The 23,824-nt window shown below is 41.8% G+C and overlaps 1 protein-coding gene across 4 annotated transcripts in view; it reads right to left on the reverse strand.

The window, feature by feature from the left end:
* The window catches only part of USP9X (ubiquitin specific peptidase 9 X-linked), a 110,711-nt gene extending 95,979 nt beyond the window's left edge, over positions 1 to 14,732 (reverse strand). For all 4 annotated transcript variants that reach the window (XR_012831626.1, XM_075721122.1, XM_075721113.1 and 1 more), the window contains exon 1: positions 14,650 to 14,732. The gene's annotated coding sequence lies outside the window, so the exon portion shown is untranslated. The remainder of the gene's footprint in view (positions 1 to 14,649) is intronic.
* Between the last annotated feature and the right edge of the window lie 9,092 nt (positions 14,733 to 23,824).

A 23,824-nucleotide genomic window follows, 5' to 3' on the forward strand; every position in this document is an offset into this window, starting at 1 on the left:
GGGACCTCCCCTGTTAACCAGGACTGCTGATAGATGATGGAAAGTGGCTTGGCGAGCTCCTCTGCCAGCTCCCTCAGTACTCTCAGGTGGATCCCATCTGGCCCCATAGACTTGTGAGCATCCAGGTGGCATAGCAGGTCATTAACTGCTTCCTCCTGGACTATGAGGGCTCCATTCTGCTCCCCATCCCTATCCTCTAGCTCAGGGGCCTGAGTACCCTGGGGATGACGGGTCTGGCTGTTAAACACAGAGGCAAAGAAGGCGTTAAGTACCTCAGCCTTTTCCTTGTCCTCGGTGACAATGTTCCCCCCCACATCCAGCAAAGGATGGAGATCCTCCTTGGCTCTCCTTTTATTGCTGACGTTTTGTTTCATCTTTGCGAGACAAATGTCATCAATACTACACTTCACAGTAGCTTAAGCCTACTTGGTTTTATTTGTGTTTGGACATTACATCACTTCACAGCAAAGAATTCCCCCCCCCCCCCCCATTTTGTTCAGATTTGCCATAAGAAGTCTGCAATATTCATATTTGGGTTGACAAAAATAAACAAATGTTTATGTATCTACACAGATTTTTCTTCCAAACTGCAAACTCCAGTTTCTTAACCACTTCAGATGCTCCTTCAATTCCACCTTTAGGAACGGATATTCCTTTCTCCTTTCATGACCAAATCCTTGGACTTTTTGTAAAAGCTTTGGCTTTTGCATCTGATATTGTGAGGGTAGCAGCAGACCACTGATACATAAGCAGAACTTCAGTTCTGCAGCTTATGCAGGAAGTTTTTATTGTTATTTCAGGTTGCATTAGATTCCATAATTTATCTCTAAATCAGATCCAGAGGTTAACTCGAGAAGAACATGAGTTCTGTAAATTCCAAAAAGCATCCACAAAGTATCTCACTTCTTGCTGGGAGCTGGGCTCAAGCCCTTAATAATTTTAAAAACCTTTATCCTCTAGCTCTGCTGACCTTTGAAACTTCCCTGGAAGTTGTGTTCTCCTTTTGCTGCAGGGCTCACAAAAAAATCTTGGATTTTTTTAGCACAATTCTGTAGGCAGGATTGATGAAGCTAAAACTATGAAGTATCCGCCTCCTACTCCAATGAACAGAATAAAATATTTCAGAATAGAATTATTTTTCAGCTGGAAGGGACCTACAATGATCATCTAGTCCAACCACCTAAGGATTACAGATAACATTAACTGCAGACAAAAATGTAAAAACTTAATGAAAAAAAGTTTAAATGAAAACACTCCCTTTGATCTACTATACTAGAGTAAATTAATACTATTCACAACTTCAATTCTTCCTGGGGAACAGAGCAAAAAAGGAAGTAACACTTCAACTCTCCACCCCTGGAGGATCCCGCCAAACTGTACAAATGTCCAAATCATCATTTCTCATGTTCAGTGGCATCCCTAACCTTGGTTTCCCCCCAAGATACATAAATACATCGTAGCTTCTGTTATTTCTGGTGAGGTTCATACATTCTACCAGGCTTCTGGTAGGTGCTGAATGGCTTTTGCTACCTTCATTCTTTCTCAAGTATTTGAAGGGAAGCATAATGGCATCTTCCAGGTTCACTCGTGGCTTTAAAACATGAAATTAATTTATAGTACACTGCTCTTAAGGCTTTGCAAAACTCAGCACTATAAATATTTGAAATGTTGTCTAATGCCATTCAGACAATGAATTATGGATATTACTACAATGTTATTTCTACATTTTACTTCCGTGCTATTCTTTGTTAAATCATGTTTATACACAGCACCTGACGTATCACCATAGCATGCGGTACCCAACAACACTACCACAATTATGCTATAAAGCTTCTGTTAGAAAAGTGAAGTTTAAAGTTAGCCTGCAAAAATCAGGCTAGCCCCTACTGACTCCCTTCATGTTTTCTATGGAGAATTTAAGGGCTTCTCTAAACTATGTTAAACATGACACTAAAGAAAATTATTATTTCATTAACTAATTAACTAATTATTTGTATTGTTATTAGTCTATACTCCTAATATCCTGTGACATTATCAACACATTATAGAAATTATTCCTCAAAGTATAAAATTTACACAACTTATTGCTTGGTTAACTGCAAAAAATTAAAGCATGGTACAGCATCTAAAACAGATATGAAGTTGGAAGCATTTTACATTCTTGAATCATGACAAAATTAACTTTGTGAAATACCCAGATATTCTGAAATGCTTTAAATTCAAAAAATCTAAGTACTAGCTTTAATGTCACTTTACTTTTCATGTAACATTCAATCAGAAAGCACAAACTAAGCACAGGAACTCAAACACTACCATCATCATCATCAAGCATAATTTAAAATGTCTCAAATACATAAGAAAGTGATACCAGCATTAAAATTCATGTTTGAATAAGCTTCTTCATTACTGCTTAACAAACTTAACCAAATTTCCAGCTAGCTTTCAATGTACCAACTGCCTAACTCAGCCTGGAGATTTTTGTACAGTTCCATGCTAGCTACCTGCAAGTAAACATTTTGCCATTTCCTGTTGCCTTACAATCATTTCAGTCAGAAGATACTTGCTCTGAAAAATCAAGCTTGCACAAGCTCACCAGAGGTGTTATAAGCTGATAGCTAATTTTTTTTAAGACTGTCTGCCTTAAACATGCTCCATTCCAACTAAACTCATACAAGCCATCTGCCTAAGCAGACTGCATGCTCAAGAAATCACTGAAAACGATCTATCTGCTCCAGGGAATTTGTGTAACAACTCCCCTTAAAAATCCTGGCCTCTCCCCAGGGAAATAAGAAGTGGCAACAGGAACAGCAATTTTGTCTTCTGTCTTAATGCTCCTTCTGCCAACACAATGAAGACTGTAGTTTGATATAAATGCAAAAAGGTGAACAGCAGAGGAAGCTGGATAGGAACAAGTAAGGAAGCCCCTAGAAGGTGCATTAAGAACAAAGTAGGGCTGGAAACAGAAGAATTACTTCCATTATACCCACCCACCCCCAGAACCAAAAAGTGACCCCACTGTCCCAGAAACTTAATATCCTGTATCTATAAAACCTATCAAAAAAACATGTCATAACCTTATTGAGAAATGCAGGAGATAATGATCAACTACTACCACATCCTAAGGACTGAGGATGGGTTTAAAAACTGTTGCAGCTTTGTCTGAAAACCAAAGAGTCATTCAAAAAAAACAACCCACCACACAAAAAAAACCCAATCCAAAACACACATTGCTACTAATCTCCCTGCACTGAAAATGGTTAACTACTAAATCCCACAAACCCCCTTGCTAAAGAGCACTTCCCTTCAGTACACAAAGTAGGCTATAAAGACACCAGTTTTCAGCTGAATCCACCAACAGGCCAAGAGAGACAAGGGGAAAGTCGTTAACTGTTCTTCTTAAGGACAGTGCTTAAACTAGCACAAAATGACAGTGACACAATCATACGGTAGTTTTGCCACCACGGCGTGTAAGTGGATCTTTTCTGCTTCCATTGCTGGAATCTCAGTGAGAAACAGCAATCTTATTCCACAGTAAGAGTATTATATCCTGATAAATTTTAGAACAGAAGTTTCATTGTATTTCTGTATGTGAACAAGCCTTAGCTGAAGGCACAGCTTCACAGGCTGTTTGAAAGCAAGTTAAGTCTCCACTGTCATAAGAAGAGGAGGGTGATCTTGCTCACTTTCATCCTAACCACCTTCTCACCACTAGTATTAGCCCTTGCGTCACCACATAGTCAGCCAGATCAAGAAGCCAATCTGGCTGAAAGGTAACTGGGGGAAAGGAATGAAAATCATTTTAGTTTCCAGCTGCATGGCATGCCATATGAACGCTAACAATGGCACGAGAAACAGGAAGAATACATAGCCATGGATAGAACCAACTCTTTTAGCATCAGTGCAAATCTATCATGAAACACACCCTGAAAAACGAGAAAAAAGGAAACAGAATATGGATAATTATAGGTAGCACATATTTAGCTACGACAGCAACCAAGGTTCACATACATTAGAGCAGAGATGAGTCTTGACAACACGGAAGTGTCATAAAGACCAAAATTTTTCTCAAGCATAATGTATATCACAGGAAAATGCACCCAGAGAAAGCTGTTTAGTACATGATAAATGCCAGGAATGTCAGTTCATGAACAAGCTCAGTCATGAAAGAAATATTAAGTAACTGGAGCAAATAAGGCTAAGCACGAGAAGTCTAAGAAGGTGAAGGCAAAAAAACCTGACCTTGCCCTGGAAATAATGATAAGGCCAGTGGAATACTTAATGGATCACAGTGAGTCAGGAAAATTAATTTAGCAGTAACACTTTGAATAATCTGGCCACAAGTACATAAATCAGTGACAAAGATACAGCAGGTAATGCTGATGATATAAAGTACAGAAGCTGGCAAAAATTTTACTTCTGCTCACAAAAAAAAAAAAAAAAAGGCCAGAATTACGAAACTGTAAACAAGACTGCATGATTCAAATATTATCTGGAAATTCAGGTCAAAAAACTGGAATTAGAGATGACAGAGTATGAGTAACCGAGTACAACAGCTGTATCCACCGTGACAGTCAACATCTTACTACTTTTTAGCAAAAGAAATTTTCTTATAACAAAATGTTGTCTGTGTGAAAGACACAGACAGAACATGCTCTCTAAATTTGTCAAAGGCTCAATTTGTCATTTTTCTCCTATATAATTTGGGATTCTCAGAGTAATCTGGTCTCCACTGTGATTTCATTTCCATCAAACTAAAGTTTGTTTCCATCAAAGTAAGTCCCCTGGGTAAACAGTAATCAACTGAGGCATCAGGAAGAAAAACTGTCCATACCTTATTTGTTGCAGAAGTATGGTGTTTTACAAGAAAAGAAACAGAACAGCAGAAGTCAAAGGGAAATCTCTGGGTTATAAGGCAGCTATGAAGAACCCGAGAAGTTAATTCTGACTGTGTCTCTTTCATATACGTTGCTGGAGAAATCACAGATTTTTCAGATGAACCTCTTCATCCTCCTCTCATTTTTTTGGGTACCAAGATAAAGGCAGAACTGAGGAAGAGTGAGGGAGCACAACTGCAACTTAAGCCAACATAAGCCGTGTCTGTAACACCTGAACATCTAATAAAAATCTGTTAAAAAATTATGACAGGAGGTACTTTTGAAGTTTACAGCCTCTGTGCCTCAATTCTTCATCAATAAAACAAAAGAGAACACAAGCGTTTTAATTTACAGTGATGTGAAAAATAATATATTCATGTTTGGGAAATGTACAGGCTGAGAGTGAAAAGCACCTATCAAGTTTATTAACAGAGTAATAATTCTACTCAGTGTGAGATTTAGGCTGATATAACACATGCATTTACAGAACGAATTCCAAAGATAAAATACTGAATAACAATCCAATTCAATCCATCTTCCAGACTGAATGGGTCAAGGATCCAATGGGAGGAAGAGTTCACAATTAAGTTGGGGGGAAAAACCCCACTGGTTTAATGACAACTTTTATTCTCATATTTCCCCATTTTCCACTTTTATGTAAACTTACAGGAATCTTCTTAAATTACCCATGGCTCAAGTGAAAATATCCCCCTTAAATGGTAAAATGCCTAAATAGATCATGACTTGTGCATTTTTTTCCAAGGCTCTTTGCATCATTTGTTTTTCAACACAGTTTTTAAGTAACTTCACTGAGCCATCTGATAATTCAACTGAAAAAATGAATAATGGAAGCATTTTAAAAATCAAGCTTTTAGTTCAGCTGAGGAACCCACTCTGAAATACTACAAACCCCAACTACAAGTCGTGATGAAATAATACATACTATAGCTGGGAAAAAAAGTTAATACTCCCATCCAAATTCAGTTTACTTTTTAACTTGGGGGGTGGGGAGAAACCAAACTTTTCACTTGCTTTTATCAAGCATCTGAGCAAAAATAAGGTACCTCAAATATCAACTTCATATTTACAAAATCAGCAAAGAAAAAACACAACTGATTATACATGTTGTCTCTAAAGACGACATTTTCTTCCCAGCAAGAAAGTCTCTCCGAAGTATACACCTAACCTCACCAATTTTGGTGAAACAAAGCATTAGTTACCCAGAAGCACTAGCTACCCAGAAGTATAAGAGAGAAAAAGAAAAGAAAAAAAAAATCCAAAGGAAGATATCCACTAAAACAATTGGGCACTCTGAATTCATAAGTAACATTTTCAAGGAAAAACAGCACAAGAAAACACAGAACAAATTAAACAAAAGACATTCAGGAAGGAAAAGGAAAAAGGTAAATGCATAGACTAATTTGATCAGATCAATGAAATCTCACCACAGCGTTTCTTTAAAGCAGACTAACAACACCAGACCAAGCAGGCGAGTAGGAGCAAATTACAAAAATTTAAACAAAAAAATCTTCATTTCTTATTAAGAGAAAACATCTTCAAAATCATGAGAAAGTATCTGAAGAGAAAACAAACATTTCCAGAACTTGTGAAAGAAGCAAAGTCTTTTTACACCTACTGTACTCATCTACAGAAATATACCCCCAAAATAATGTCTTCATAATTCCTATAGATGGAAAAACCATTGCAGCTGAACTCTTTGAATATCGACATGGTTGTTAAGGCTTCTCTCCCCCTTCTTGCACAGAAGTTCAGAGAGAACTTAAATTTATCAAATACACTAGAGAAGCTTTTTATGTTAAAGAGATACGGAATAAAGAATTCTAGTGGACAACTGTAATTTAGAAGTTAAACGACATACAATGATAAACTCACATTTAAAGCAAAATTTTGCTGTTAGAATAATCGAAAGTAGAACTAAATGGTTAGTCTTCATTTTAAATGTGAACTACTACTACTTATCCTATTTTCAGACCCGTGAAGAACCACAGTGGCTCATCAACACTGAAAACCCCTCAAACTGTATTTTAGGTGTAGTATAGTGTAAGCACATACTTAGAAGCGTGAAGCAGCTCTTTTTGATTTTGAGCAGATTTTGATTCTCTGCTCTCAACTGTTAGTTACTTGCTGCTGGTCTAGATAATGTATACAACTTCTACAACATCTCAATCTTCCTGTGTGATACTCGCACCTAAATAAATATAAAGCATATAAACAAACAGCACAAGTGTCAAGTACAATTTCAATTTTAGAAAAAGATGATCTTCTGAAGTACCAACTAAGGATCAGTTGACACAGTGCATTTGAATCTCCAAATCAAACTCTCATTTTGGCTACCACTTGCCAACAACAAAACTAAACTAACATCCTGTTGGTCGTTCACTATCCACATCCAGCTGCCTCCAGGCACCATAACTATAGTTGCTACTGCTTCTAAATATTCATTCCATTATCAGGAAAGTGATAAAAAGAAAAAGGAAAATTCATGACAGGATGCATTACTAAACCCTTCTTCATCTGGTCAAAAATCTTAGGATGGCGCACATAAGTTAAAAACTTCAGTCATACACCTGCTAACCAGAGGCTGATACTGGTCACTGGGTTTTTTTCCATGGCTGAAGACACAGTAGCTTACAGCAAGGTTTCACTACCGCTATGCTAACCTCGCTGCACCCATTGCCACTGGTGAAAATGAAGCTGCTCATTCCACTTCAAAGCTTTTCATTTTATGAAAAAAATCTGTTTTCCCAATCCTAAAATATGGAAGGAAAGGGAAAGGAATTAATGGCTTCTCAAATGCCATAAGGGGAATTCGTGTTTCAAGTTACGTCTTCACTAGACACGTTACAAACTGTCAACCACACCAATCTAGCTGAACTGCTACAAGAATACAAACAGTAAGAATTTTCAGGCACTCTGGAGGTTATCTTCCTGTCTAATTGCCAGAACTATCATGAAGAAACTCCAACACAGCAAGAGACCTATAAAGCACTTAAGAAATCTGACACTACTACCTCACCTAGGGAAAAAAGTCAGTACAACATCTTAAAAAAAGTCCCACTGCGCATGTGTGCAGGTGCACATGTGTGTATACACACACTTATAAGCAGTCAGGAAAAGACCTGGGATTTTAAGGTCCCACTGTGATTAATAAAGCACTGTCGGAAAGACAGGTCAAGGCATATGGCAGGGCTGTGCAAAACTGGAGCACAAAACTGTAGAACAAGTCACTGGAGTTTTCACCTTCAAGCTCCAGAGAATTTATGTCACAATTTAAAAAAAAAAAATAATGGAAATCCTCACAGCTGAAGGATTCAGGAAAATGCATTAAAAGGAAACGTCAGAAATCACCAAATGATTAACTTTTTATTTCTCAATTAGAAATATACAAAGTCAAATACAAAATATAGTTTAAACTATAGTTTAAGTTTTTAGTTTATAAAAATTTTGGTCTTTCATCAACCTATTCACCTAAAAATTAAGTTAAGCAGATCCACCCTTCTTATTTAACTTTCAAGTTCATGGGCTTGTTCTGTTGAAACTTATTCAAAAATACACTGAAGTACTTCATTGCTAATACAGCAGAAAAATTAAACACCAAAAGATGCAAGGCTCATTTACTCAGATGCCAGTATATTTTGACAACAGTGTTCATCCCCATCTTGTATTAGAAAAGTAAGAGACTGTTTTTCCCCTCACTGTCAATCTTCATTTCTGGACAAGAAAACTGAAGTTCCACCCCCAGCCAATACAGGCCTGTCACCACCATCCCACACCACAGTGCTAGCAAGGTCACTCCCCTCCAACCAAAAAAGCCTGTCTGGTAATACAGGGATCCTACCTGGCACACATCACTACTGTTTTTTCTTTACTGAACACATTTCTAAACAATCTCCATTTTCTTCTTTCACCACTTCAGAGCATTATAGCTAACACCACCCTAACACAAAACAATACCTTTTCCTCTTCCCACACCTAGTCCCGCTGAAGCTAGAGAAAAGGTTAAGCGGCAATTAAGCAACGTAAGGATCGAAGCCTGTGGAATTTATAATGTACATTTTTTTGTGTCATTCCATGTTGCCATTCAGCTGTTACAAAAAAGTGTTACTTGTCTTAAACAAAGGCTCTTCTAGAGACAACTTTCTATTACTTGAGTTTTGGGTATTTTACATGTAAGCTTAATGAAAAGGTAGCCCTGAAATTCCCTCCATGTACTTTTCACTATTTTGAAGCACTCATTTGAACAACGCTTCTGTTAAAAAAAAAAAAACATTAAAAAAAACCACTAGGGAAGTCTTTTACAGTTTATAGCAGAAAGGAGTAGAGGATGAGCAAACATTAAGGAGTCACATGCTTGTGTCTTGCCTTCAACATATTCTTGAATCTCAGCTTAAAATAAAAAATTGGAAAAAAGGTTTCTTCTGTGACAGTTCTCCATTCACAGATGTACATCTTTAAGGAATGATGCAATGTGGAATTCCCCTCTTATGAGTGAATTTATGGCTAAACGCTAACTACCAAACAGTATGATTTGCTAAGATGTCCATGCAAAGATCTATATGCAAGAAAATCACATTTTTCTGTTGGCAGTTTCCTTACGTGTAAGGAAAACAAAATCACAAAACAGTGTTACATGCTGTTGTTGTAAGCAGATCAAGGATGCTACAAATGGAAGTTTCCCACAATAACATTCCTGATAGCTATCCATTACTTCTAAAGCAGTCTTCATTTTAACTTAATGAAAAAAGTTGAAAATACTAGCATTCAAAACACAACTAGATTTTAAATCTACATCCCATGAATCTCTTTCAGAGGTGTACTAACACAAAGAAGTTAACCAAAAGCAAATAATCATTCTTACAGTTAATACTAACTAATCCTTTAAGAAAACTATACATCAGTAGTATTTCCTTTAGAAAGCAAGCCTGTGAACATACACATATCCAAATGTTTTTTATTCCCAGCATTTTAATTTTTATTTGAAAACACGTCAACAGCTGGCAACCAAAAAGCTTTGATATCAAGCAGATTGAATTCAACTCTCAAATAAAATGAGTAACTAATGGCTTCTTATAAAACAAAGCAAATATCAGAAAATTCACAACAGAAAATGCAAAAGGAACTGGCTGTGCTGTTAAGCTCCCTCAAGAAAAAAGAAGCAGCAAAAAGATTTTACACTAAGTCACAACTGGCTACTTTAACACCTTATTTACTTTCCTCCTCTCCTCTGTTGTGGGGAAAGTTATTAACAGCTCTCCTGCAACTTTACCAACACTCAATATTTTAAATGATTTTACCAAACCAGATGTACAGAAAGTGCTCAAAGCACCAATGGGCTTAAGTGGACACTGTAACATCTCAGAAGTGCAGTAGTTGACATTTTGAGGGTGCAAAGTCATGATAGAATGGCTTTCTGCCACTGTCTATCTATTCAGGATTCTAAACAAGAAGATCTAAGTCAAAACATGGTTCTGTCAAGAAGTGCAGAGAGAACCTCTGTTAACCATATTCTCAAGTCATGCTACAGCCTTAAGCATAACAGAGACAGCCAATACAACATAACTGTTTTAAAAAAATATCTCAACTCATTACGAAACTGTAGTTCATTCTAACAGTGTGAGAACTTTAAGATGTTCCTACATTAATAAGAGAACAAAAACTAGATTTAATACATGAAAAACATCACTGCATTGTTCTAACACGTGAATCCAAAGCTTGAACTTCCCAGGTAGAAAAATTCAAGTCTCACTGCATGCAAGCATATGCTTATGAAAGACCTTCTTTCCATCCCTTGCCTCTGCTATGGAAAGACTGTTTCTTTTAACTACCATTCTGCTATACAAAGGTTTACCAAACTGCTCTTCCTAAACCTAACCTGCTTGGCAAGACAGCTAAGCAACTGACGTTTGTCACTACTGGATATGGCAGAAAAAAAAAACTTCTAAGAAAACTGGAACAAAATAAAGGCTGTGGTGAATGTTCTACACTGATGGTAAAGGGCAGGTATAGCACTATAGCTTAATTTTTAATTCTGTTTTCATTAGGTTGTGTCAGGGGACAGTATGCATAACAAAGTTACGTAAAAAAAAAAATTATGTATTTATACACCACAAACATCATGTATGATATAAGACAAGTCAACAGTACACAGCATTGCTAGCTTTGCAAAAGGCAAGGTACTACAACAAATGATAGACATTATCAAGCTATGTTCCCAAAACATATCTCTCAAGTACTGCTTTAAATTTTTAACTCTGATTTTAAACAAGGGTGATACAGATAATAAAACTGGATGCAGCTACACAGAGTTTCAAGAGGAGACACATCCAGGTTATACAAAAAACATAAGATACCTGAACAAAAGAAACCATGTCCACATGTTCAGATTAATACTAATGTTAACATTCAGGAAATAATTTTCTAAAGGACACAAAAGCTTTCACATGCACAGCTTTTCAATTGAACAGAAAACCCTGCAAAGTTTCTTACATCTTCAGACAACCATTTCACGCTGGTCTCTGCAAGTGCTGGATAAGCAACACTACTCGTTCGTTTAAACAATGTTTGTGATTACAAGAAAAAAGAATTAAAGTAAATGTAATAGTTTGGGGGGGGGGGGTTTGTGGGGTTTGGCTTGATTAAAAAAAAAAATCATGCTTTAAGTGAAAAACAGTAAAGGACACCTTTTATTCATTTACTTCACAAATGAGGCTATCCTGCTCAGGATGTTTTCAAGATACATCTACAGTTTTTAGATCTCTTAAGATATATAGAACAGTATTTCGGGGGGGGAGGGGGGGGGGGCAGAGAACCCCAAAAACATATACATACTCAGACTACTGCCTAACACAAAAGTGCTTGCCATTCAAATACCTGAAATAAGTCCTGAGCTGATTTCTAAACTGGAGCAGGAAGGACAGAAATACTTCCCCTGGAACTTAATATATTTTCAATACACACCTGACAGAAACATAACTTTAAAGCCATTTAAAAGCAATTTGTTCAAATAAATAAATAAATAACTTAATTCCTACCCATTTTTACCCAAAGTTGTATTCATACTGGAATGTCCTAAACTAATTTCAATTTTAAATGTAAGATGTCTTGGAACAAAGGTATTACAGGTACCTTTACTTTCTTAAAAGTCTATTTAATTTTGTTGAATACACACTAATCCACTATTTTTGTTTATCCTGAGTCTCACTTGTAAGACTTCCAGAGTATCAATAAAATGCCTAAACCAAAAATGTGCATTTAGAACAGACAGTAGTTGCACTGGTCTATTTCTGAGTACAAATGCACCACAACGTGGGAAATAAAATGTTTATGTAAGGGTGACTGTTCCACAGAGGCAGAAAGAGTAAACAGTTTTGCTACCACTATCCTTATTGATTACCACCTCCAGATGTAGTCTTCCTGTCAATTCAATGGGCAGAAGTATCACCACAAAGGCAAATTCTGCAAGACATGAAGCAGCAGCCTGGAAAGATTAAGACAGAGGCTACCCAAAAGAAATACCATTAAGAAAACCTACACAAAATAAAAGTACAAAAGATAATTGGAGAGAGAGGAAAAAGTCACTATGATACAATCTTACATTTATTTTTAGCTAGATTCCCACCCACCCCCCCCAAAACATGCTGATACTCGAGTTTCTTCCACTGCAGCTTTATGATTATGTTTATATTTTTCGTTCAAAGCTATCATTAAGCACCACTGTTGTCCAGGGTATTGCAACAGATTAATCAATACATGTATTATATATGCTTCCCCAAAATTCTTGATATTAGCTACTGTATTTTGTTGGTTCAAAGAATAAACATTACTTCAACTCAAAGAATAAAAAGCATTATTAAAAAAAAAAGCAAACAAACAAACAAAAAAAGCCACCCAATGCCCTCATGTATGACTTAGGTTTTGCCGAAATAAACATGTTACTTGATCAGGAACATTTATGGTGAGGAGTTCTGCCAATTCCTAAAGTAAAACCTCAAAATATCATGAATAAAGTTAGCTGCCTACAGATTTCAGTCACCCCTAAATATTTCTTCTTACTAGAGACACCATTTCAATTCCATAATCAATAAAGGCCAATCCTCCAAACATCCACCAAGAGTCCCTTCCTAAAGATAACAATTTTAATACCCATTTGTCAGGCATTTGAGAAGCCTGCTGAAAAACATAGGTTACCTAGTCCGTCTGTCATAACAAGTGTTGCCACTAGTATACTTAACACTGCATATTAATATCTAAATTCAACAACTTTTTAAAAATACAGGCCCCAGTTCTGCAACTAGGTCAGCAAAAGTGGGCCTTGTGCTAGCTTTGAGCCTGTGACTTCAGAGGGTCTTTGGGCTGACAAAAACGTCCAGTGATATGAATACAACTGCAGAACTGTGAAATCTAAATCATGTTGCACAGACAACATGAAGACAGCTGAGACAGACACAGCATGTCTACAGTGAGCCTGGGAGTCCTTTGAACATTTAATTAGAACAATTCTTTTCCGAAATAATTTTTTTTCCTGTACAGTTGTGTGTTGTAAGTTATTGTACATCTTGAAAATACTTAACTGGACTTCTGAGGGAGCAACCTGAAAATGCAATACAGCATCTGAAAAAGCACCTCAACATTTTTGGATGCGTCTATGAGAACAAAGTCACTTAAGAAAAAATAATTAATTTCCAAAGGCTATTCTCTCCATACGCAAACAATGCCGCACAAAATGGGACAGCACACGTTAACAGAGTGATTACCAACACACACACACACACACACACCCCCCCCAACAACCCATCCAACTAATGAAATCCTGCGTTTTCTTGAGGACAATAACAGAGAACGACCGTGGCCAAACTGCATGCAACTACCCCTGCCGCACACCTTGGACAAGGGGAGAGGGTTATATTGCCTAAAAGAAATCCCAGCCGACAAGCCCCGGGACATAACTCCGAGGAGAAGCAGCCAGGGTGAACTCGAGGAAGAAGATGCGAAAAAGCCACAAACGTTTTTTGTGCATCGAAATAGGACTGCTGGAAGCCGAGACTAGAGGAGTGGCCTACGCGTTAATAATGTTTACAGCGGGCGTGAACGAGCTGGTGCTGGTGGTTTTCATTGAGAGTGCAGGGAAAGCGCCTCGGCAGGGCCTTATTTCCAGGCGTCGCCCGGGCCTACACGGCTCCAATCACTCCACCTCAGTAATGGCGTTCGGTGCGAAGGGAAGCGAGAACCAGGGGAGGCAAAGCTGGGTGCAGCGCTGCGGGGAGCCACCGGGCCCTCCTCGCCCGGCGGGCACCGGGGGAGGACGGCGGGAGGCGCCGGCCGACGGCTGGCAGAGCCCCCCGAGGGGCGCGGGGCGGGGAGCGCTTCCACCCCCCGGCAGCCGGGGAGAGGATGAGGAGCCGTCAGCCATTTTCCCTTGCCCTCCAAAACACCAGCGATGCAGGGCCACACGCCGGGGGCTGCGAGGGAGGCGCTGCCGCCACCCGCCGCCCGTTATCCCCACCCCCCCCCAGCCGCCCCCGCTCCCCGCCCCGCGGGGCCCGGCTCGCCCCCTCCTCCCCGCCGCACCCCGCCGGCCCGCACCCCGGCCCGCGGAGCCCCGTCCCCGGGGAGCGCCTCCCTCCGCTCCGCACGGCGGCGGCCGGCTGCAGCGCCGAGAGCTGCCCCCGCGCAGCCGCCTCGCCGCGGCCCGGCCCCGGCCCCCGGCCCCGGCCCCGGCTCCGGCCCCGCCCGGGCACGGCGCTCCGCCACTCACCCCCGCACGGCTTCCCCTTGTCCCGCGGCTGCTGCTGCGACGGCCCGGTGCCCTCCCGGGTGCTGCCGAAGGAGCGCGGCCGGGGGCTGCCTCATCCCAGGCAGCCAGCAGGGCAGAGTCTCATGCCAGGCCCCGCGGTCCCAGGCGTGCAGCCGGCTGACTGAGGGGGCGGCTCCGCTTCCCCGGTCCCCCCCCGGGGCGGGCGCCGTGCACTGCGACGGGAGGAGGGAGGGCGAAGCTGCCGCCGCTGCCCGCGCTTCGGATCCCGGCCCTGGCCGCTCCGCTCTCTCCGGCGCCGGCGGCACCGCCGGGGCGTTTTTCCTGCGTCACCAGCTCCTGCCCGGCGGCCCTGGGCTTCGGCTCCGGCTGGGGCTTGGCCGGGGCCTGCGCGCTCCGCTCCGCCCCGTCCGGGGACCGGGCGCACGCGGGGGAGGGGGCGCACACACGCACCCCGCGCCGCTCGCCGGGGCCGGGGCTCAGCAGCGGCCGCTGCTCGCGGGGGCAGGCAGGCGGCAGGCAGGAAGGAAGGTGGCAGCAGCGGAGGGGCCGGCCCGGGCGGCGGGAGCGCTCTGCGCTGACGGCTCCGTGCGTGCGGGGGGGGGGAGGGGAGGGCGGGGGAGGGGGGAGGGAGCCAGGCGAGACGCGGCGGCGGCGGCCCCTCGCGCTGCCGGCGGCGGCGGCGGCGCACCTCCGTCTGGCGGGGCCCTGGGCAAGATGGCGGCCCCGGCAGAGCCTTCCGCGCCCGGCCCGCGCCGCAGGCCCCGACCTAGCGCGGCAGCGGCAGCGGCGGCGGCAGCTCCGCCACCCGAACGGCGTGACGCGCTCCCCGCCCCCGTCCCCGTCCCCCGGGGCTGTCACTCACGCCGCAGCGGCGAGGCCCAGGCCGCGGCCCGCCTGCCCCCACCCCGATGTGTGCGGCGAGGGAGCGCGCGCGAGGAAGGCGCGCGGGTGGCGGGTGGGGGGGGGAGGAGGGGGGGGGAAGGGAGGCGGTGGCGCGTGTGCGAGGCGGTGCGTGTGCGCGCGCGCGCGCGCGCGGCCGTTTCACGTCGGTTGGGCTCGAGCGGGTTCCATTGTGACCCGCCGGGCGAACCGCGCGGAGGGCCCGGATAATGACGTCAGCGCGGCCGCTGCCGTCTGGGCCCGGCCCGGCCCGGCCCCGCCGTCCCCTCCGCTGCTGCCGCGCTGGGCCCCGCCGCGGCGGGGGCGGGAGCTGGGGCCGGCCCCCGGCGCGTCCCCTCGGGCCTGGCGGTGCCGGGGGCGGCCTTTGAGCGGCGGCGGGCGGTGCCGCTCCCGCTCCGCCCTCGGGTCGCCGTGCGGGAGGCCGGGCGGACAAAGGCGGGGGCAGGGTGGTGCTGGCGGTCGCGGTGCGCCGCGGCGGTGCGGGCCGGTGCGGTGTGCCCGCTCACCACCCGCGGCCGCGGCCGCCCCGGGCGGGCAGGGGGAGAGGCGGGGTTGTCCGGTGCGTGTGCGGCGGCGGCGGCGGCGGCTTCTGCAGCGGTCAGCTCAGCTGTGGCTGGGCCTTCCCTCGGGCCTCGACCCCCGCTAGGCCTCGGGCCCGCCGACCGACCGCGGGCTTTGGGCAGGGCCTCGGGGGTGACATAGGTGGGCTCGGGGGTGGCTTCATTCTTGGCTGAAACCCCCTCAGAACAGATGCCTGGTTAGGGCACACCAGCATTTTAAAAAGCCAAATGGATCTGCTGCTGCTCTTGTTTCTTCTTTTGATACATTTATGTGCGTGACTACTCTAGAGTGTGAAGTCAGTGGAATCCCACTCTATGTGGATGCCTTCTATAGCAATCGGGGAGACTTTAAACCCGGATTTAAAACCTGGAAAAAATGGGAGAGCATGCCTTGCGGAAGGACAGAAATCTGGCAGACATGGGGAGCTTGGTCTCGGAGAGTACCTGAAATGGTGCTCAATTTTTTTGTTTTGTTTGTCTGCATTCCAAGGTCAAAGTCTCATTTTAACGACATCATTCAAGAATTTCAGAGCAGGAAGTGAAAAATACAGTCTCCAGCTGAAAACACAGGAATTTAGGTCGCATGGGTTGGAATTTGCTCAAGAGGCTAGGGCTAACAGCCTTAACTCCTGTGCAAAATGTTGGGTCTTTTGGACCACGCAGTGACAAAGACTAAAATACCAGTTGCTCATTGCAGGAGCTGTGGGTGCATGTTTTTTTCTGTAATAAAGCTAGAGCTCAAAACCAAGTGGTGATATCTACTGTTATTTCCTCTTTTAACAAAGTAAGAATTAGTCCCTTTTTTTGCTAACCGCTAGGTTATATTATTTGGGAAGGAAATCTGAAGTATGTCTCTGCGTTAACCACTCAGTAAACAAAGCAGAGGATGCAGCTGCTTCATCGCTGTACAAATGCAACCGAGAAAATAGTTTTACATGCATTTTCTTTGCCAACGATAAAAACAAGCCATAACTATGGTGAAAACCTGTCTTAAGTGTAAGCCTTTTCATGTTTGGGCTACAAATATGGGTAATCATAGAAAGAACAGCCCTTTCATCTCAGTGATTTTCATGCCTCTGAGCATGTTATTGTGGCCTCCTTTCTCCTTTTTTGACCCTTATCAATTACTTGGGGCTTTCCCTCCTGTTTCCAAGTTATCCAGTTTGTTCTCCTGGGAAAGCATTTTAAATGACTGCACCTATAATGGAGTTAAATTTCCTTGCCTGCTGCAGTATTCTCCCTTGAGCTCTTCACTGTTTATCATGGCTTACAGAGGCACAATGGCACCTCAAACGATTGTAGTTTTATGTTTTTTGATGCTTCTTACCCTTAAAAATAAACTGCTGTGTTTATTGATGTTCATTTCTTTTTATTGTTAAGTAGACCCCTGTTTTAATGATGGGCCAAATGTTGTGTTCCTTCTAACTACTATGGCTGTTTTGGCAGACCCAAGCAGTGACACATCAGTGGATTTTTATAATGTGGGCAACTGTCCACCAGAAGTTGACTGTCAGTTCACATAAAGTCAACAAAAAAAAAAAGATACAAACAATACTTGTGGAAACAATACTGGTACACCTTGTAGCAAGCATTGCCTCTTGTGAAGAAGAGTTCCTTCAGCTAAGAGAAAGAGTAGAAGTTCTGATTAATTTGACTGAAACCTTAGGTTTGGAACAAACTAAGAACTGATCCCTTCTCAGCTTTCCGGGACCTTTGGTGGCATTTTTCTGATTTTAGATTCTTCCTTATGTACAGTTTGCAGAAACGTAATGAGATACAAGAGGAATTTTGCACTTGTATGGGGAAGAAAAAAATACATGATTTTATGTTTATTCTCTTACTTTTTTATTTGACCTCCTTCCTGTTTTAAAAGTATATTCTGAAGTACTTTGACAGACCAGCAGTTGCTTGTAGCCGTGCTAATCAAAGGTCACGATAGGCTGATGTAGACAGCTATTTATGGCACCAAATAAAAGAAGGTATTGGGACAGCGATGGCACTTTGTGGTTGCTGAAGAAACAAACTGCACACCAGACTTGTGACTGGGGAATTCTTTCTGTTCTCCCAAACAAAAAGCTATGCCTGTCCCTCTTCGCTCGGGCTTCCAGACTTCTCTGGGGGCACTGCCATGGCTCATCTGGTACAACCCTGCTTTGCCTATGGAAAAGATTGATGCTTCCCCCCACCCCCACCCCAATACTGCAAATAAATGTTATTGGTTTATCTTTGTGCAGCAGCTATGGAAACAAAAGGATATGAGTGAGATAAATTGCTACTTGAAGAGTACCCATGGTATGAGGATGGAAATCAGTAGGCACTCACAAAACTCACTAATTGTTCTCAAGTAAGTGTCCACGCAGAGAATTATGACAGACTAATTTATTCCTCAGTAGTCCTTCTGGTTAATTCCCCTCTGTATACAACCATCGGTATGATGAGAAATGCTTTTGCAACATTTTTAATTCAGTGCAAAAATGTGGGGAATCTTCCATTCCTGCAGGCTTCACAGCTCGCACACTGCAGTCAGCCTGTCAAACAAAAAGTGAAACCAGTTACAAGCTAGCTGACTATGTTGTTCATTGACTAACCCAAAAGAAACAAAAACCAAAACGTTTTGGTGAGGGAATAATTCAGAATTTAGAAAATCTCTGTGTTAGTGGATGTATTTATCCCCAGCTCTTAAACTCTGATTGGCGCCACGCTCCTCCATAGAAAAAAATGAAAGTTATAACATCGCTGATGCAGAGTAATGCTATGGAGCTTTGCAACTGGGTAGCATAAAAGAGCAATAACAGAGAAAGCAGAATTTTACCGCAGACCAATGAAAGATCATTTTTTTCCGTCCGGTTCAGCCCCTTAGATGCTGCATTATGTGGTATCTCCTAACTCCCAAGAAACAAAATAGGCAGTGTAGCAGATAGGAAAGTTTCTTTTAAACAGAAAATAAAATAGTGCGTGAAAATCTAACAAGTTACTGTATGGACATCAAGTTTTGTTATAAGGGATCACGTCAGGGATCAATCTTGCAATATTTTCAATGTTTTTGGGCCCAATCCAGTAAATCACTTAGGCACATGAGTAGTGCTCTTGGTTTACATAAATTTTTGTTGACTTACTTAAGCCTGCGTGTGAGTGCCAGTAAGGAAAAGAGTACTTTGTACTTGCCTGAGTCTTTGATTTATGCAGCGTATATTTTGGGTAGTATTTTGGCAGTAACGATGTGCAACATGGGATCGTAGGGTGTCATCCCTTTCGGAAAAGAACTCCTGCTTTTGACCATTGCCATTTCTAATGTAAAGCGCAATTATATCGTAGTGGTAACAGAACATGACATAGATGATCAAATGATGTTTTCATACTGGGAATAGTAACGAGTCCCAAATACAACATGAGTGGTGGACAGTGTCTGATACTCTCTCACTCGCGCTCAGCGCACGTGTTGTTGCGTACCATTGGTTGGGTAAGGCACAATGAAAATGAAAGATGATTCCAGAGATGTGCAGAGGTGTTCCCCATGGGAAATGGGTTTCATCAGGGCACCCCAGGGACCAGCTTTTTTGGGGGATCCCCAGGGTGTCCAAGCAGGCCCTGGCAACCCTGGCCCATCCCACCGGAGCAGCCCGGAGCAGCTGGGGCCACCAGGGCAGCCCCAGCCCCAGGCATCGAGCACCTCCATGCTTGGCTGGGCTGAAATGGGGTCCGGGGCAGGGCTATGGGGAGGCCCCAGGGGACGCTGCCAAGTGGCCCTGTGAGTGCCCTCAGGGCCCTGATACATTTATATTTTCTAGCTGACATGGCAGGCAATTAGTGTTATCTGATGGGAAAATGCCAAGCAGCTCAGTGAGGATTTTGCTCTCTGTATCCCTTAAATTGATAAGCAAAACCCAATAAAGTTATTCCAGTAACAAATAATTAAGATGGGTTTAAAGTGTTTAGCATATAATTACTATAGCTAGACAGCATATATTTAGGCTTTTCTATATGGAACAACGCCAGAATCCAAATGCAGTGAATTTAAAAATTTAGCTATTGTGTATGTATTCCAAAACTCAGATGTAATCTCTACCTTCCATACTATCCTGAGTTTAATAAACTCATGTGGGGGGGTGTCACCCTGAGGTATCAGACAGTACTTTCTACATGTATCAATTAACATTCAAAATTAGGAAAAAAAATTCCCGTAGAAGTAATGTATCAAGAGGTTGCAAAAACTGTTCTGGAGTGATGCTATATCTCTTTTCTGTTACAAATAAAGGTCAAGTATGGACATTTCACTTTAGTTTCTCCTGAGATGGCTGCTTTAATTACCATCCCTCACATCAGTATAAGACTTCTCTTCACAGTTGTAGCTTTCCATCTTTCCACTTTTGATTTCTGGTTGTATGAGATGTTAACAGTGATGTTGGAGTGAGCGTAATGTCACTCTTGAAAGACTCATAGAAGCTGTTAAACCCAATTTTTACTGATACAAAAGAATGCATACTTAGGTAGAAATTACAGAAATGTGACAAGAAAAGGATTTTGTAGGGACCTGTCATCTCTTACGTTGAAGAAAGAATGGTGTCTGATTAGCAACAATTCTTATGATAAGAAAAATATGTTGTGGCATATTCCTGTTATTCATTTAGTTGTTCAAATAAGGGCTAAATGAGTAGCACAAACAAAAATTCTGTATGTCTACCAAATATCACAGAAACTGGTTGTGAAAACGTCTATTGACAGGCCCAAAAGCATCTCTCGTCCATCTTTTGGAGAGGGAGCAATTCAGAATGCTTTATTTTTTCCTGTCTAGTTGGTTCCTAGCTGAACTGTCCTCAGATAAACCATGTGGTGTCCATGTGAAAAGCATCCGTCTCATAGGATTTGGACAGAGTTCAACAAATTGATTTGACAACCATATGGTCCTCTTCATCCACATGAACCTTGAAGAAGTCTGACTTCCTTCCAGCCTTAGGAGTAGAGTGAAGGAAGAAGGGAACTGTACTTAAAACTTGTCAATGTTATTCCGAAGTGTGCTAGATGAGAACGTTGCCAAAAAAACGCAAGAAATTTTGTAGATTGACGAACTGCTGCCATTTTATCTGTTTTGCTGAACGTATCTCTGCACGCAGAGTGTTTGTCACTGCACCAGTATGAACTTGAAGGAGACCGTTCACAAAATTATATCCGTAACATATTAGGTGATGGTCATTTTCACTTACTCAGGGTTTCTAAACACAAGAGTTGCTATGTGCACAGTAGAACTGAAGCAGCTTGTTTTCCTAAGGCTGAGCATCTTACACCCTTCCAACCCCGATCTCCCTCCAACCTTGAATTACATGCCTCACATGCTAAATATGCTGGACTAGTCACGAGCTTAATTAGCTAATAGCAAGCAGGAGAACTAAATCGTACTTGCCTTTTCAACAGTGGGCACTTCTCTTGCGTTTCTTCCTCCTCTTGCTAACAGTCTTCCTAAAATTAGTAGGAATTAACGTCTCTTTGGAAGCCCTTATCCCTCGTTCAAAGTTTACTGAAATAGGCTGAAAGGCTCAAAGGAAACTGATAGGCAGAGGGACAGCTAGACGACAGGATTTTGTGAAACCAGTATCATTAAGAAACCATGAAAAGTTTCAAAACAGGGTAGTCTGATAGGAGAAAGGCTACTACTGGAGTTTTGGAATGGAAAAAAAAAAAGCAGTGGTGTGATCAGAGAGAAAGAAACAATAGAAAAAAATTATTTAAGAGTAAACCACAAAATTTGAAACAACCACGCTAACATGATTTGAACCAAAGCACAGATCCATTTCAGATCTTGTATAAATAGTTTTATCCAAGCTTTATAAAATAGCTTGTCAGAAAGACTTAAATCTAAAAATATGTACAGGAAGGAAGTTTGTAATTTTGTAAAACCAGTTTTCTTTTCCTTTCTTGGGATAGAAGCTTTTCTTTTCAGTCTAAAGAGGAATTTATTGGTGCAGTATGCAAAGTAGTAGGATTTTGGAACCTTTAGTTATGTGTTTGTCACTCCACTCTCCTTTTTTGCCAGCAGTTTTTCTCGGCTATCTATATTTTATTGCCAGTTACCTGCAAAAATAATTCTCATTGTCAAAAATGTCTCTAAAAAAATCATTACTTGTCCTTTCATGAAACAGTATAGTAAGCAAATGTCAGTTTACATTGCTGATTTGTAAAGACTGACTTTTGGTAACTGCAATTGTATTGCTATTCCATTACCTCACTGTGACAGGTCATTTCAGAACATAATGCAGATAAACTTTATGCCGTATTGTATTTTATGTAGCCCTATAGCCTTTCTGAGAGATTACATACCTTTGAATTATATTTGATAAATATGAAGTAACTCATACTAGGGCTTCTGTAGTAATGGTGTTATTTTAGCTGGGAGGTTAGTAGTAGTAATAATGTTTAAGCAATAGCACTGTCTTTGTAGCCAGAATGGTATAAGGCAATAAGCAAGCCAGAACTTGTCAGGAGAGGTAATATCTTTTATTAGATCTGAAAACAGGCTTGTATGCATCAAAGCTTGTCTGTTTTTACTAGACCTATCAGTTGGTCTATTGAAACAATATATAAGTAGATCCTTTATCATCCAGAGGCAATCTGCTTTTTCTCAGCACACTAATTCTTTTCCGTTCATTTTTTATCCTGTTGTTTTGGGAAGGTAAATATAATTCAGGATCTAAATATATGGAAATAAAATCAAAGGACAAAAGCTAAAGTTTGTGCTGTAAACAAAAGGTTATTTTTGTGGTTTTGCCTTTTTGAATATTAAGCAAAACACACTTTAAAAGTCCAATTGACTTGTCACTACTTCTATCTTTTGCACTGCTCTCAGTTACAAATTGAGACCAAATGGACAAATCTGATACCAACAAGTTACTTTTCTTTTTTAAATCTTAACTACTAGAATTCTGTATTTCTTCTGCTTTTAAACTTATTACCGGTTATTTCCTAAGTTAAAATGAGAGTCAAATTTCAGATCATAATGTCCTTTTAACTGTTGGCCTTTCCTTGTGCTTGTACTTTTACACGCACATGTAATAATACATATTTAGGGGTACTTCTATATTTTTAAATCTTTAGCAGAAAATCTTAAAATCTTTAACAGAAAATACAAATCAAAACAAAAATGAAAAAATAATGTATTAACTTCCCAGAGACAAAGTAGTTACTCCTTTATTTTCTGAAATGACAGAAAAAATCTTAAATCATCCATGTTTTGTGCTGTGTTTTTTTTTTTTTTCTTTTCTCTGAGTGAGATTTTTAGTAGATGAACCAAAATGCCAGCAGTTCTTAAGGATTTAATTTGTGACTATACATCATTACAAAAGACTAATTCCTTACTCTTCTCAGGTGGAGAGGCCAACTGAAGTCCATGGATTAATGCCATTAGCAGTATTCATTTCACCCAGCAATAGTAGACTTTGAAGTTTTCCTTGAACCTTAATTCAAGGAATGTTACAAGTATCAAAAACATATGGCTGAAAGACTGCGGCCGATTGGAGTTTAGCACAGATCTAGCCCCTACTTAGTGGGCTAAATCCATCATAAGTCTGTCTCTATTTCAAAGGAGAATGAGGCTCCTAACATGTTAAACAATAGTAGTTTCAGCTGGAGACATCTCACCGGGTTGTCACCACCTACAAATGGGGCACCTTGTCGGATTTGGTTCCCGGCCGTCCCTGGGCAGTCCATGGGGAGAGGCAGGTGCT

Source organism: Pelecanus crispus, chromosome 1 (assembly GCF_030463565.1).
Source record: "Pelecanus crispus isolate bPelCri1 chromosome 1, bPelCri1.pri, whole genome shotgun sequence".
NCBI classification, from domain to species: domain Eukaryota; kingdom Metazoa; phylum Chordata; class Aves; order Pelecaniformes; family Pelecanidae; genus Pelecanus; species Pelecanus crispus.